The 17,412-nt window shown below is 42.1% G+C and overlaps 1 protein-coding gene across 1 annotated transcript in view; it reads right to left on the bottom strand.

Moving 5' to 3' along the window:
* Positions 1 to 17,412, bottom strand: part of mgat4b (alpha-1,3-mannosyl-glycoprotein 4-beta-N-acetylglucosaminyltransferase B) — a 117,897-nt gene that overhangs the window by 55,155 nt on the left and 45,330 nt on the right. The gene's annotated exons all lie outside the window — the stretch shown is intronic.

Genomic DNA, 17,412 nt, shown 5'->3' with positions numbered 1-17,412 from the left:
CAAATAATGATATCTCGCTTGCACGGTATGTACGAAGACTTACAATCGGCTTTTTAAATGTTTATGTTGCACACTGTGGGTCAGGTGGAAGCATGATGTCCTGCAGGATTGACCATGAAGTTGACTGAAAGGTGCCAAAACCTGCAGTTTCTCAAACGGCCACTTCAACCTCCAAATGGAGTCGGCCCTCATTTTGCTTTTACAGTAAAGCTGACCAAGTGTTCATAATTTCATCCTACTGGATATTTTGATGGAAGTTTGAGAATTCTTGCGTTATACAAAACCATCTATTCCAAATTTAAAGAAAGTTCAGGGTCTGCAGGGCTAACAATGGAATGATGCTTTTTTCTGCCGGATTGGACAAACATCAGGTAAACTTGTACTTGCTGTGGAGTATTTTTCTGCATTGTTCTTTTACAGGATATATTTCAATTTTAGTCCTGTGTCTATAATGAAGCTGTAATCTGACTCAAGCCGTGTGCAAACACAAGAAGTAAAATCAATACAGGTTTATTAATGGGCGCATGTCCCTGTTTTATTACACTTGTGCATATTCTCCGTCAGCGCTGAGTGGCAGACAGGAAAACAGAGACAGACTGAGGCTTCATGGGATTACTCTGAAGGCAGACAGAGCGTATAGGACTGTGCCAGATCGTCATCATCAACAGGTAGGAGGGAAAAAAGGACATAATCTGGGTAAAAACATGGAAATAAAAAGCTAAATCCTTCATCTGCCACAGCAAATAGCATCCGGCCATCCATCATCCTGCCATCATCCCTCGCTGAGTTAATGCTATGTGGAGGTAAAGCTGCACTAATCCCTTTTGGGCTCACACGCAGACGTCCCCGTTCACTTTGTTCAGCCCTCCAGCTGTAATACATCTGACTGAGACTCCAAAAATAAGAAGTGTCAACATGAACAGCTTGGCCTCAACTTTTCTCAGCCTGAGCCTGCAGATAATGAGCTTTACACATTTTAATTTAACAGTTTTACTGAATTCGATATACAGAAGACGGAGGGCAGTCGGTGCGCTTACCTCGTCTACAGACAGAGACACGCTGTTATTTTGAACAAAGCTTCACACAAAGTGTCACCTGTTCCTATTTTTGTTTTGTTTTGTTTTACAGGAGACACTTTTCTATGTTAATCTTATCAGTTTTTTATTCATCATTTTATCGCCAAAGAATCAACAAAAAGGAAAACTGCATGAAGAGAAAGAGCTCACGTACTTCCTGACACGCCCACAGGGTTCACGTGACTAATTATTCTGGAGGAAGAGGCGCTCGCTCTTCACAAAAAGCTTCATTTTATTCTGTTTTTATTATTTTAAATCTAGAAACACAAATCTAGAAACAGAAAAAACCTCCACCTCAAACGTCAAACACGAGATAACTTCGACAAACTCAGCCATACTTCCTCTCTTTTACATTTTCAGTTCATGACGTTTGTTCCAAACCATCAGTCGCAGCAGTTAGGACTAGTTTATGATTAGGTGTGGTTTTACTCAGGTGTTGCTCGTCTCCTCCATTCACCTGAATATCACTTTTATCGTTTTAATGTTTTTTTTTATTCCTTGGCTTATGACACAGTTTGACCCTGATTTTACTGCTTTAATTTAATCTAATGTGCCGATTTTATTGTTTTAATTTAAGTCTTTTGTCATGTCAAGTGTACAGCACTTTGCTTTCAGCTGGGAGTTGACTGAAAGTGCTATATAAATAAATTGCTTGCTTGCTAATATGAACCTGAGCATTTGCTTCAGTTTAAAACACACTAAATTATTTTCCCTTTTTTCTATTCTTTCAGTTTTGTCTCCTGATTCTGTCTTAGTCTATTTTTTACCTTGTTTATTTTTTATACTTTCATGCTTGTTTTTTTTTCCATTTACCTTATGTTTTTATTTATTTATTCTACTTTGTGTACTATTATAAGGTGACTTTGAGGGTCTTTAAAGGTGCCTATAAATAAAATGTATTATTTTATTATATATTTTTTCTGTTTTGGTAAAAAAAAACTATTTATTTAAAATTGAAATCTTTGCTGATGTTGGTATTATTGGATAGTAAGAGAAAGTTTGTGTTCAATCATTTTAAATTGTTTAATTATTATTCAATTACAATTGATTTTTTTTGATTTAGAGACAAGAAGATCAAAGAAAAACAAAATCAGCAGGAAACTCAAAATCCCGATCTCTCGCTCCAAACGTCTTGACTTACTCAGATAAATGTAAGTGGCTTAAAATGTTTATATTTAATAAACAGGCTCCACTAATACGTCTGTCTTCCTGAGCATCTGTTCACAAACATTTAGGCATCAAATTAGTGTCCAAATTGTTGAATTAAAAACCAAAGTCTGTCCGACTGACCCTCTTCTCTCCATGGAAACAAGGTCCACATCTGTCCACAACCCCGACCAGCTTAGAGGAGCTAACGCTGTCATGAGTACACCATGTGGATACTACTGTGGTAACCACGCTTCACAGGATAAACAGACTCATGCACAGAAAGCTCTGAGTGTCCTCTGAGTGCCAGCGTTCGTTCGGCCTCAGATCAGCTTGATCCGAGGGATTCAGCAACACCTGATTTTTAATGGTTCAAATTTCCTGACCCCAAAGCTCAACCCGCCCAAGCTTAACAAGCCCCGAGCACTTCAAGCTCCCTGTAGAGTAACGAAGAAATGAAACTTGGTGATAAGGGTCAGGAAGTGTTTACAGCCGACACTTCAGACCTCACAACTTTTTACCAGACTGGTCTGGACGAACGCTAACCAGACCTGTGCTGCAGTTTGTCTGTCAGCTGAACTTTAATAGCCGGAGAGTAAAATCACTCAGAAAGCGCCTCATTTTGCTGTAATTATTCCTGTAAACCCTCATTAATGAGAACAATGGTCACATCTGTTTGGCTGATAACTGCAGTGAATTTATGAGCGCGCACACACACACACACACTCCTCGCTGATGAGTTTTTAATGATGCTGCTGCCCAGTTATTTATCTGCGCTGATGAAATAATCTTCTTCCTGCAGCAGTTGGTCTGTTAAACAGTGAAACTGTGTTTCTGCGAAGGCTTTTGTTCCAGCAGTGGTTTCACATCCTTCGTAATATTTAATAACTGTAGAAATTTTGAGAAATATTTTCCGGGCGCTATTAGACCAGGAGTTTGTTAGAGCCGACAGTAAACACCAAAAAAAGCTCAGTTATTAAAAGAGTTTATATTTTTGTGTAAATGGTTAAATTAAGCAGCACAGTAAACTCTATTGCCGTCTTACTATCGGAAGAGACATTTTAAACCCAAACAATCTGTATGGATACAGATCGCACAATGCAGGTGACACAGACTCAAACCTCAACACTACAAACAGCTGTAAATTAAATCTATCACAACATGTCAGGACAATGCGGTGGTCTAGCTGGATGTTGTCACTGTGTTTATTAAACCTACAGTAATTCATCACTTATTAATGAATTTATTTATTCATTGTTTACTTTTATTGCCATGAAAACAACAAGTGTAAAGTGAGGGGAAATAATCTGTTAGCCTTTTTAGCCTAACTTTAAGCTACACGGGCAACTCTGAGTCCTACCAACAATAGTAAAAATATAATAGAAAGCAGCTTAATGGCTTTAAAAATGGCAAACGTGAAAAAGAAATGAAAGTAGGTGAGCTTCAGCTCAGTTTTTTAGGAAAGTCCAGGTGCAGATCAAGCATACCAGTGATGCCTCAGTCACACGGGCCTAGATACTGGCTGGCAGCTACTGGAAACAGAGGCTGCACTCATCACGGGGCGACCGTGGCTCAGGGGGTTGGGAAGCGTATCTGTAACCGGAAGGTCGCCCGTGTCCTGGTCGTTGTGGGCAAGACACTTTACCGCCTACTGGTGTTGGCCAGAGGGGCCGATGGCGCGATATGGCAGCCTCGCTTCTGTCAGTCTGCCGCAGGGCAGCTGTGGCTACAACCGTAGCTGCCTCCACCAGTGTGTGAATGTGAGAGTGAATGAATAGTGGCATTGTAAAGCTCTTTGGGTGCCTTGAAAAGCGCTATATAAATCCAATCCATCATTATTATTATTATTATTATGCAATCTTGTGTTTTAAAACTACCTCTTCCCATGTATGTATGTTACAACATGGTACAAAACCCAAAAAAGTAGACTGCTAATCCAACTGTAAAGCACATGAATACATGTTATTATGATGTGCCATATATAAAGCCATTCTTTGCTGGATAAATGTGAAACATATAAAAGCAGCCAGACTCTCCGTCTCAGTATTGTCTAATATGGGGGAACCAGTGGAAGAGCAGATGCTCCATCCAAAGGTTGAAGCATACAGATGTTGTCCTTTAAACATCTGTATAGTCAAAATTCTTCAAAATTATGACGTTTGGTCTGTTGAAGAACTGAGGCGTGAATTTAATAAGAACAGCATACATAGCTATCAGAGGTTTATCATCTGGTTACATCCAGCAAACAACGTTGAATTAACGAGGCACAAAACTCGGGACATGGGGCATTCACGTCTCACCTTTGACCCCCTCCTCCTCTCCAGTGACTGATGTCATTTGTGTGCTTGTTTTCTTTCAGTAATTAATCAATGCAAAAAGATCAATAACAGGAAACAACACGGAGGCACTAGTCTGAACACTGCAACAGCCTGAAAATGTCCCCACTTTGCACACGTCCTCATGCGAAAGGTCCCAAAACTCCCACGTGTCCTCACAAACATATATGTACAAGTAGATGTTCACACTTTTTCCCTCTATTTAATTTTTAAGCCTAAAACTGAAAAACCTGCATTACGAGTACCACACCGATTCCCCACAATGTGATTTCTGTACCCACAACTTTAGTAACACAAGAACATGCACAGAGAGATGGATAAACTAGGGCTGGGTATCGTCACTGATTTCTAGAATCGATTCAATTCCGATTCACAAGGTCCCGAATCGATTCAATCCACGATTTGATTTAATTCGATTCAATTCGAATCACTTCGATTCGAATCTGGGAAATTTTGACAGTCAGAAATATTATAATTCAGATCAGTACATTTACATATTTTTGTATCTATAAAAAGGAAGCTGACACACGCAAGACTTTATCACAGGTGTAAGCGTCACAGCAGATGCCTTTGTGTCAAAGTAGCTGAAGATAAAACACAGAAAAACATGAAGGTGGTTTTCCTGGCCTGGGATTTTATAAAAATATTCTGCAGTACATCAAAAACGAAAGAAAACCATTAATCAACACATGAACATTACGTCTGAAGTTACAGCGGTTTTATTATTTATAGAGACTCACGTCTAAGCGTTTTTCATTTTGCATAATTTTAAAAAGTTTGAATTTGTTCAGTATTGAACGGCAGAAATTAGGTTTTCTTTTCGGAAGTATATAAAACGAAAAAGAAAAAAAAACGTCGGCCGACAGCGCTGTAAACAACGGCAGACTTGTGCGTAACAAGCAAGCGAATAATGAAGAAAACAGATTTTTAGACGGGAAACTGTTCTTGAAGTACAGAGAGAGAGAGAGAGAGCTGTGCATCGTGGTCGAAGCAAAACAGTAAAAGTCAGAGTGAATTCATGACGATGTTTATGTGAAGCGTAGTTTGGATCTTCTTTTGCTGCTGGTTCGGTCAATATTGTCTGGAGAGACATCAAACTAACAGCTTTAGAAACAGCGCATAAAGGGCGTGAACACAAAGCGCGGACCCGACAGCGAGCCGACAGCTCGCTGATTCTGATCTGTCGGCTTTCAGCCCCGACTGTGAGAAAGGCGACATCTGATTCTGATCCGCGGGTCGCGCTGTGTGTTTAAGTCTTTGTGCAGAATCCATGTTCCTGCTCTCATTTACTGTCTTAGCTGTTTAGTGGTTGTTGAAATTTTGTGAGATTTCACCTGAGATTCTGGCATTTCGGGCAAAATAAATTTATATTAAAAAATCGATTCAGGATTTTAATGAATCGATTTTACGTCATCCAAGCCAGAATCGATTTTAACCGATAAATCAATTATAAAAACCCACCCCTAGGACAAACATCACTAATACACAGTAATCCTGCACACTGTAATACCACAACACACACAATTCTGAGCAGAGTGTGGAGGGCAGACAGGTTGAGTCATACTGTAGTAATGTGTGTGTGTGTGTGTGTGTGTGTGTGTGTGTGTAATAGTATAAAAGCCACCGATCACAGGTAATGAGATTACCCTATACACACACACACTCACGATGACTCACAGTTAATGGCCTTGTGGTTCTTTTAGCGAACAGGAAGAAGTACGAGGACTGAAAATCAGTTCAGCTGTTCCTCACTGATCAATCAATACATTAAATGCCAATCATCAGTCTGACATTTATCAGACCCGGATCTATACAGACCTGTATGTGTTTAAACGTGTGTTCTTAGGTTCTGAGGTTTAAACACTCCTATAAATATAAGTAGGTTCCATCATCAAAGAAACTAGGATTATTTTATTGTTTTTTTTACACGTTTAAGAGAAGATAACAGCTGACAAAATGTCAAAAAATGTGACACTAACACGGTGCCCTGCGGTGTGTTCGTGTAGTTAAAATATGTGCTTCAGCCCCGTAATCCCCAATCCAGCAACGACCTGAGGCTGAAAAACGAAGCCAACGTTTAGGTTGCAAAACCTGCAGCTCCTCTAACGTCTAAGTCCAGGATTCAGTAATTCAATCATTCTGAGCAAAATGCAACTGAAATGTATAAAAACAAAGGTTTATGAGTCTGAAGAAGAAGCTGGATTTCTTCTCCTTGAGTGCAACCAGCGCTTGCACCTTGCTGTGAGCGCTCTGGATTTACAGTTATGATTGCAGAGTTTGATGACGACTCGCCTCCCTCCTCGAGAGTGCTGTCAACTTGGTTAGGTGTTGTAAAGTTGTTTCTCTGAACCATGGAAATAATTCTGTCATCATGCACTTCGGTTGTCGTCTGTGGACCTTCTGGTCTTTTGGTGTTGCAGTGAATTTGTTCCTATCAATAAAAGAACCAGATTGCTCTTAGTCTCTAATGGGTTTATTTTGTTTGGTTTGCTACAAAATAATGAGGGAACAGGCCTCGCTTGGCCATGAAACTGCCAGTCAGTCAATCATCCAATTGCTGTATATAAAAATATAACAATGGCTGAATTAAAGCTGAATGTCTGCACATCGGGCACATCTCGACCGTCTGATTTAAAATGATGTGCAGAACAACAAAACCTATCGACTCTGTTCAGGTCCAGCAGAAAAGACCTTTTTTTTTTTTGCACTTAGCATTTTTTACTTCGCTTTCTCTTCTTCTATTCTGTGCTGTAAAGCTTGACCCACTCAGAAGTCACCCTGACATACGTCCACTTCCAAACCTCAAAATCAAATTAACTTTTAACAGTTCATGCACCAACTCGTGCTCCTTTCCCCTTTTAAATGCCAGACTGTGCAGGACCTTCTTGGAAATTTCCTGTCATTTGAAACTTAATAGCGGCAGTTTGTGTTTTTTAGGAAATTTCTGATGCGGGCATCCAAGAAACGGGGAATAACAGGACCTGTGTGATGGAGTGTTACAGAAACAGAAAGCCTCACATGCAGGGTTAAACATTAAAAGTTGTTTTTACTGATAAATGTGTTTCAGCTGAGCTTTTACAGTCACTCCCGCTGCTTTCATGTTATGAAGTGGAGACGGCTGAGGACTGCTAATAAAGTTTTTATTTTTCAGTGAGTGTTCGGTCTCGTGTCGTGCTCACAGAGAGAAACTGGGCGATGCGTTCACATGGCTGAGCATCGCGGACAGATTGGTCTGGCACTTTTTAACGAGGTCCCTAATGAAGGGTCTTCCGGCCCGCTGGCCCCTTGTCTTCCTCTCTCCATCCTCACCCCCCAGCAGATGGTGTTTAATCAGCGAGTGATAAATGAGGGAATACAACCGTCAGCTGTCTCTGCAGTTCCCATCATTTGAACCAAATTAACAGTTATTAGCCCTTCATACACGATGAACACATTATTATTATTCCAACAGGAAGAAAGTCAGGTGGAAGAGATGAAACAGGAAGAGCACTTCTCCAAATAACACTCTGACACACAGAATGGACCCGTGGGACCCCCAAAATGTCGAACGGGATGTCAACAGGACACGAAGGACGGCTGACAGGAAAGTGGCGCTCGGTGATTTGCCTTCTGAGTCAGACTGATGTGTTTATTAGAAAAAGAAGAGGAGGGAAGGAAATAAAGCTGCTGAGTCAGCCCGATGTGATGGCAGGGTCGTGGTCCCAGAGCGGCGTGATGGCAGTTCATTATCGACAAAACCACTGAGCAGCTCGGAGAGCAAAAAGAATCACGCACATGCACACAGAGTGCTTCGAGGACAAATAACCCCGAATGCAGGAGAAAAACAATGTACTTTGCATTTATGTGAACATAACTGTCCGACCGCAGCAAACATCATCACCAGCTCCAAGGTCATTCCCACAGAGCCACCCAGCCATGGGGCCACAAATACCACGCTCGCATTATAAACCACCTTATTGCAGCTTTAGCGTTACAGCGGCACTGCAACAGTGACCATGTTTGTTGATAAATGACGAGTTGGGAGTGACTGTGCCATGAGGTTCGCCGCCATTAGGACAAGATGGTGCCAAGTGACACTCTGGAGACGAGAACAGGCTGAAGCAAACACCCGAGAACGGCCCGACCGCGGGGAATAAACCTAAATATGTGAGTTTATGAGAGATGCTTCAAACTGAGAGCAGATTAGTGTCACGCTGTTTGACTTTTAATAACAGCTCCATCATGTCAGACTTCACTGGAAGATCCAAGCTAACCTCCCCGTCCTTAGTGTAGTCCTGTTTGTCGGACAAAAATAACGCACAGACTTAATAATCCATCAGCGGCACTTACCCTCAGCCAAACTGAGCTTTAATTCCAAATCGAGCTGAATGCACCGAAGCCCTGGCTCACTCTCTGAACCTCTGCAATTCGTGCCTCATCACTGCGTTTGTGTTTGGAGTAAACTGCAGTAATCCATGTGCTCTTACAGGGGAAGACATGTGTTTGTGTTGACTGTGTAGTCTCTACTGCTTCGGTTACAAATATGCAAGTGAAGAGTGAGACCACACCAAAGGACACTTTGATTTCATCTGGATCCAGGGTAAGTTCCTGGACCTTGTTGCGGAAGCCAGTGGAGTTTTGTGATGGGGTGTGTTCCCCACGAGGGGAGCTAGGACGTTGGCGAGGTGGATGGAAATGCTGTTGTAGGATGAGTTTAACTGCTAACAGTAGGTCTGAGTGGGTCTTTGTGGATCTTTGGAAGTCCATATATACATATATATATATGTGTTTGTGTTGTTGTGTGTATCTGTGTTTGTGTTGTTGTGTAAAGGCCCTCCACCTCCTTCTCCGAGTGAACAGAAGAAGAAACAGCTGGAATGCGTCAGCGAGAATAAACAGGTGTCAACCTGTGATTTTCAGTCAGGCAGTGTCACAGGAAGTCAATTATCCCCCTCCACACTCTCTCTCACACACAAACACACATACACACAAGCAGGAAAGTATGTGAGGAATGTTAACACACTTGGCAAGTCAAGGCTGGAGCATCAAAATAATGACATCATCCAACCGCCAGCTTTAGAGTGAATGTGTGTGTGTGTGTGTGTGGGGGGGGGGGGGGTTCTCAGGAGAGAATGAGTGATTCATTTTACACAAGCAACATAGAAACTACTCACATTTCATCTCATCAGCTTGAAGCTTTGCTCAAACAATAACCACTAAGGCCCCAAAATGCAGTTATCAGCTAACGCTAGCTAGCTTGGTTATCAACCTGCATCCACAGACTGTGTTTGACTTGATAATCCCTGTTCAATAAAACCAAACTTAACTTCCCTCGCTGGAACTGGAGCTCAGGTTCTAAGATGGTTCATTAGTCTGCCAGATAAAGAGCTCTTTAAGCAAAACCTGCAGTTCCTCTAATGTCCACTAGAGGCTGCAGCAGTGAGTCAGTCCCCATAGAAGAAATTTTACAGTAGAAATAAACATGTTTGCAGCCTGATACAAAAACTGTTTTCGTTGCTATAAATAGTTTCCCCCTTCATAGGAGCTGTATAGGTGGTGAATTTATTTTGCAACTTGCCTTTTTAAATTGTATTAACACTTAAAGTTTGCATTATTAGGGGCGTGGCCTCTTGACTGACAGCTGCTGCATTAGCATTAGCTGATAACTTAGCATACAGAGCATTCAAATACGGTCCGAATACGGTTACTCGTGCCTCCAACAAATCCGAGTTCCATGTTGCAAAACTATGACATCACAACAATTTGATTGGCCACTTGCAGTGTTCACGTTAACATACCTTAGTGTGTGAGACAGCCCCCTACGTTTGTGTGATGCCCACAAGTGTATGGTCACAATTGTAATTTGTTTGTAAATTGTTTTTTGATGTAAAAGGTCTTATTTTATGGTGGTATTGCACTTTCATTTAAAGTTAGGGATGTAATTGCGTGGCATTGCTACAAGGGGGAGACAGTGGTGAGCAATGTTCCCTCTAATTTTTCACGTGTCTGAGCGAACACACAAACTCCCTGAGCGGTCCCTTGGATCACTGTGAGCGACATCAGACGTGCGCACTGTGGTCACACCGGCATCTAATCCATCCAAGTTACATGGTTTATTATAATAATCAAATTACAGGATTTACATTTATGTTAGACTACTTTTAATTAACTGCTTTAGCCCATTTACAATGAAAATTTAAAAAAATCTAGTCATTGACCTGTGTAGTATGTTAACACTATTGGAAGTAAAAATAACCTGAACTCCAGAACTTTACAGAACAATCAGCTGTTCTGCGTCAAATCTGATGCCACACAAATTATTTGTGCCACTCCAAAAATAATTTCTGTCCACTATGAGATAAAGGAGAACAACAGCTTGATACCTGCAGGCCTGACAACAGGAGATGTGTCACTCCTGTAACACCTGTAACATTCAGCAGTCGCCTCATTGTTCTGACACACACAACAAAACTGAAATCGTGCCACGTCGTGACCTTCTGCATGAAAATAAATCCACATTTCAGATGTTACAGTGACTCCAGACAAGCTGTTTGGTCATCATGACAAAAACTGAAATGAAAAAGTTTCATGAATAACCAGCACCACACCTCTTTTTCAAACATGCTCTGTTGTATATTTGAACACAGCTGAATAAAAATTTTGAGGAAAGTTTGAGTAAAGTGAGGCAAAGTCTAAAAGTTTACACCTCGCCTGTGATTTTTCACACAACTCCCACAATCCACCTCTGCTGTTCACACAGATTTATAAAGTGAGAAGTCTCCCTCTCTCTGTCCTTGGTTCACCTTCTGTAAAGTCAACCTCATGCCAAGATCCCGCACCTTATCTTTAGTTATGAACAACAGCAAATATCTGCCAGGATCGTGGCTGTAGCAGCGGTGATGGAAAACAGGAGGAGGTGAACAGAAACTACAGCAGAACGAACCAAAACAAAGGGCTTTTCTTCCTTTCTTCCATTAATTCACACAGATCAGAGCAGCGGACCGGTAGGAACATTAGCACTCGAGCCAGACGGACTGAAACTCTGAGAGCTCGATGCCAAGGGGAAAAAAAAGACGATGGAGCAACTGAAAAAGCAAAAAAACCATCAGAAACTAAAGAGCAGGCAGACACAAAGAGGCAGAAAGCTGTTAGGAGCATTAGCACACTAGCCAAAAACGCTGAAATGATGACAAAAGCAAAGGCGGCGTCTGTTTTCTTGCTCCAATTCTAAAGACAGACCGACGGAGGAAAGAAGACAGAAGCAAAGTCTTAAAAGGATCCATCTGCTCAGCCAGGTGTTTCTGTCAGGATGACTTTAAAGAGCTCTTTCCGATTTTACACCAACAAGAAGGAAAATTCATGCTTCTCATCAGGTGTCCATTTAAGTCTCCAATGAGCACACCTTGCACAGATGCTGCCGTCTACGGAAAATGTGATTTCAGCGTGAGATTATGGAGATGCCATATGGTTTGACGTTTGTGAAAAAAGTGGATATTTTTATTATGGGCCTCCACCACAGTAGCTTAGCATGATTCATAGGTCAAAAGTTATGCCAAGTTGTTTTAGCGCCAATCTCTTCACAACCTCTAGCGAGTTCTGGTTCTCCCTCGGGGGTTTATTCTAGCCTGCAAAACCTAAAGAGGGAGGTGCCATGGAGGCATGCAAAGAAGCAACAACTTCACCCAGTGGAGAAGCCCGAGCTCCTCGCCACATCTCTGATGGTGCATTAACCCAAAGTGAAGGTTTTGCACGGTGCAGTTGCAACGTCTGTACATTAAGACGAACTAACACAAATCTGCACCAGGAGACACAAAAGGAGGTGAATCTGGGATTTGCACAGCTGAAAATATTTTAGCTTCAGCTAAATGTTCGTTTCACGCTCACCACAAATGCACAACAGCTGAGACTGTCGCCACCGGCAATGAGAAATGGAGGAGGTGGTCACTGAGGCAGCGCGAGGGAAGCTGTTTAGTGTATCAGCAGTGTAGGGGAGTAACGGAGTACATGTACCGCCGTTACGTATTTAAAACACAAAATATGAGTAACTGTATTCTGTTACAGTTACCGTTTAAAAAGGTGGTATTCAGAATACAGTTACTTTGTTGAAATAAATGGATTACACACTGTGGTCTTTTCCTGTTTCATATTTTAGGCTATGCCCTCTCCATTTTTGGTAATTCTCAAACAAAACACGCATTAAGAGGCTCAAATGCCCGTGTCTTAATCTTGCGTCTCATAATGACGAGAAGAAATATTTTTAAAAATTACTGTTCAAAAAATTATCTAATATGAAAGCAATAAGAGAGTGTTACAGGCATAGCCCTAAAGAACGTAGCCTCATGGGCAGTGTAGTCCGTGCTGCAGGGAGAATGGACCGCCATACCCGTTATGTGTCTGTGAGCGAGGGAGGGAGAGAAAGGAGAGTGGAAAAGTACGAGTTGTCATCGAGCAGAAACAGGAGCTGGAAGCATGTAAATATAATAATAACCACTGCATCCAAGAAGAGTGCCTGACGAGCCCAGCTGTAAGTAAGCTATTAAGACTCGACTGTACACCATGTTTGTGTTTTCCTCCGAAACAATAAGTTCCGTTGAAGCAGCCTTTCAACGCCTCTCTCTGTCTCTCGCTAGCAAAGTTGATCCAGACAACAAAATAAAGCTAGTTTTCGGCTACGAGCCCGACACGAAACCCGACTATTAGCCAGAGGTCCCTTTACCATGGCTCGGAGCCGCGGACCTGTTTTATATACGCACGGAATAGTTTTCTGTACGAGATCTCTGCAAAATGCGCAGCCTGTTACGAAACCAGTTTCACCCCGGTTCTTTTTTATTCCTCGAGGCATCCAGAGACGGCACCGGACTCAGTAGTCATTTCACAAAACCTTTATTCATCTTCAGCTAAGCATGCATCTTCTAGAAGGGAAGACGTGCAAGGCCGGTGTCCCTCTGCAGATCTGCACTCCATTGTCTGTGAAACAGTTTTGTAGAAGCGACCCTACCATAAAACCCCCCATGGTGTCCTGCAAACTCTGTGTCTGTGTGTGCGCGTACCCGTGTGTCTATGTGAGTGCACGTGAGTGACTGTATGCGCGTACCTGTGTGTATGTGTGAGTGCACGTGAGTGAGTGTCCATGTGGGTGTGTGAGTGTAACAGTCAAAGCACTGTGTGTGTGTCTCTGTGTACGTGACTTCCTGCGGGTCATAAAAGTAATCTCCTCACCCGAGCTACACCAAATTCCTCTACACAACATAGAAAACAGAGTTAACATATTACAAACACTGAGACCCCCACTCTGCATCCACTGGCCATTGGCCTCTCGTTGTCTTACATTTACATTTAAGGTGGAGAGTCTCCTGCAAACCTACTTCTAAGTTTATAACAATTATGAGTTTTTATTAAAGGTACAAGCATCAGCAATCCCCACCTGTAGCTTCCTGTCTCCTTTTATGACAGGCAGACCCCCAGTGTCCATAAATTCCTTTCCCTCTAAACAATTACACACACTCTCAGGCCACAGCTAAGCCCAAAATATAACACGCAGACAAATCATTCCTTATTCCTCTCATCTACAGCTGGACCCTCTTATCTAAGCAAATTTAACACATTGTATTCTAATAATTGTTTTCTTGTACTCACAAGCCTTACCCAACGTCAACCTGCTGTTACTCATTTTATATTAATATTTAAACATCTAGTTGCTATTGGTATGGTGAGTAACCCTCAGTAATAGTAATAAATCACACAGCAATAGTACATTCACGTAGTTGTAAAAAAGCATGATAATATATCAAGTAATCCAAAGTATTCAGAATACGTTACTCTCATTGAGTAATGTAACGGAATACGTTACAGAATACATTTTGGGGCATGTAATCTGTAATGGAATACATTTTAAAAGTAACCTTCCCAACACTGTGTATTAGATACGAAAAAAAGGAGAAGGTTTGGAGAAAAGTGATGAAAAACTTCATAGAGAGTACTGAAAACGTTTTGCTATGAAGGTTGGGTGGATTGCTCTTCGTCTCATTGGCTGTTAGAGGCGACTGTTTGTGTTTCACTTCACATGTGGTGTGTGCACCATGAGGATGAGCCCAGGCATCCCCAGAGTTCATGGCCACACTTTGATTGGTGAATGGAAAGCTTAGAGATACACTCAAGGAACGATTTTAAAACAATCATGCTGGATATCTGTACTGATATGGACTGACTAATGTGTTAGGAGTGAAAATTATCAACCAGCATGCTGCTAATGAGACGACAGATGGTGTCCTGGGGGGGTCCCACCAGCGGCCTGCTGGAGGTAATTTTGTAGCTCTCACACCGCTCATCCTCTCCTCCTTGCACAAAGAAGCAGATACCAGTCCCAGTAATGAGTCAAGGACCTTCTACAGCCCCGTCCAGCTCTCCTACAGTAACCATCCATCCCCTTGAGACTCTGCTGAGAGACAGCAAATCTTCTGCCAGCAAGGAGCCATCCTAGAGGAGTTGGTCTACCTGTCCAATCTCTGACCCTAGCCAAATGCAAATTAGTGGAAAAAATAGCCAGAAATATGAGAAGGGAAAATATATGAGTGTCCTCCACCTGTGAGACCATTCCTGTTTTGGGGGTGGTCTCATTGTTACCCCTCTAGCACAGCTGAAACTGATTAACACCCTCCTCTGCTACTTAACTGACCCGATCAATGTCCCAGAAGTTTAAAAGACCTGATGTTATACTCTGATTACAAAGTGTTGCTTTCATTTTTTTGAGCAGTGTGCTTAGTGTACCTCGGCTGGGGCAAAATCCCACCTCCCCACCCCAGAGGAAACCGTGGCCTCAGATTTTGTAAGCACTAATTCTCCTGCCAGCTGCTTCCCACTCGTCTGAAAACCACGATGGGGTTGACATGTTGACATGATGAGAAGCAGGGTTATAACTCTCAAATCACCAAGACGGATACCCTCCTCATGCAGGCTGCTTCTCAAACTCCATTAACATCATAAATGCTGATGCAAAAGTTAATTGTGTTTATTTTGAACGCCTGACCATAACTGCTTAGCAGAGCACAATTACGCATCTTAAGCTTATTTTATTTTCCAGCAACCTTCTGCAATTATCATGTTTCAAGATCCCAACAATGGCTCTGGATGCATGTTAATGAGCAGTGGTCCTCATGGGGATTCACTCCAGGATGGGAGGGATTCATCCCATGAAAAACTCGACTACAGCTCCGAAATCAGGCCGGCTGCTCTGCACGGAGAAGTCTGCAGATCGATTCTGCACAGGCCTGGATCATCTCCGAGGAGCAGAGTATCATCTAATACCATGACTTCATCATATGAAGAGAGCGTGTGTGTGTGTGTGTGTGTGTGTGTGTGTGTGTGTGTGTGTGTGGGTGGATACCACACCGTCTGAGCTCTTGTTTCAGTCGATGTGTCGAGTGGATTTGTGTTTATTTGAGCCTTTAGTCAATACTGCTGTTTGTATGAGTGTGCTTGAGAGATAGTGTGTGTGTGTGCGTGCTGAGATGAATGAAACCCGGAGACGGTAAACTCACAGAGTCATTACCATCATCAGACACGCTCGCTCTCTGTGTGTGAGCTGGTCAGCCTGGCAGTGCTCACATATTTTCACATGCCGCTTCCTCTCAATATCAGCTGTCACATCCAATCGGAACAGAGACAAAGAGACGAGTGGAGCAAAGATCTGGCGTCTGTGAGATCACACCAACTCAGTTTGAGCCTCACATTCTGTTTTCTGGACCGTTATCGGTTTCTGACAATTAACGTGCATGCTTTTATCTAACATATATGTTTGAGATGACACAAAAATCTGAATTTTTCTCCTGTCGCCATTAAGCTTTCAGTGGCACCCTATCAGCCGAATTATGAACTCTTAGATCTGTTTCTCTTTTGGCTCCTGAACAGTTTACAGAGATTAAAAACATCCTTTCTCTGTAGCTGAAATCAAAGGTCCAGACTGCTCCAGTCTTCATCTTCAAGTCTTCATCATCTGCATCTTAAAATGAAACCTTTTTCTTAAATGCTAACAACTTGAAACCTGTCATCCAGATTTATATAAGTCCTGTTTAAATAACAGTCCAAAACTAGTCGTCAGCATTCTTCCACTTGTTTCCTGCGTGTAAAAAACACTGATGCTAGTATGTTTCGTTTTGCCACAAGTGAAAACCACAACAGCCTCGGCATGAATACACAAATCTCTTAAAGTCCGCTACATGACTGCTCCATTCAGCTTCAATTTAAAACACAACAAAAGGCAAAATCAGTCCTGTTAGTGTCCATAGAGGAGCTCAGATTCATGATCACATCCACGAGGCTTGATCATAGAGTTCGGCTACTGGACACATAGACAGCAAAAAGCTTTATATCCGTTTTCCGTCTGGCTGATCTGCACCTGAAAGTTCGTCTCTCTTCGCATGTGGTCGCTGTTTTAAATGGCTGCCTAGAAGTCTAATTTTGACCACTTGCACATGCCTTTCTGCAATTTCAGAGTAAATAGCTTCATTTTTCAGCATGGCAATGATCCCAAACACGCTGCCAGTGCAGTAAAGCACAGCTGGATAAAAACATTTTTCAGCCTCCCCAGAGGCCAAACTTCAACGTCATTTAAGCAGTGTGGGATCATCCTGACAGAAACCAGGAGAAGAAGAAGCTTGGAAAACGATTCCTAATGAAAAGAAAGCTGCCTCACACCAAATATTGACTTCCAAGCTTGTGAGAACTGTACAAACTCTTGTTTTTGCCTTTTATACTTTATTGCCATGTTTGTTTTTCCATCTATACAAATAGTGCTGTACCACCAGGCTGTATGAAGACTTCTACTTGTGGTTTAACTGACCATCAGAGTTAACTGTATTAACATCAATCTTCCCGTT

The sequence above is a fragment of the Mchenga conophoros genome, linkage group LG2, assembly GCF_057382185.1.
Source record: "Mchenga conophoros isolate Kocher_MC1m ecotype Shallow Benthic linkage group LG2, M_conophoros_male_GT1.1, whole genome shotgun sequence".
Lineage (NCBI taxonomy): Eukaryota > Metazoa > Chordata > Actinopteri > Cichliformes > Cichlidae > Mchenga > Mchenga conophoros.
Note: the sequence above shows the minus strand (reverse complement) of the source record. Positions and strands in the feature narration are given on the sequence as shown.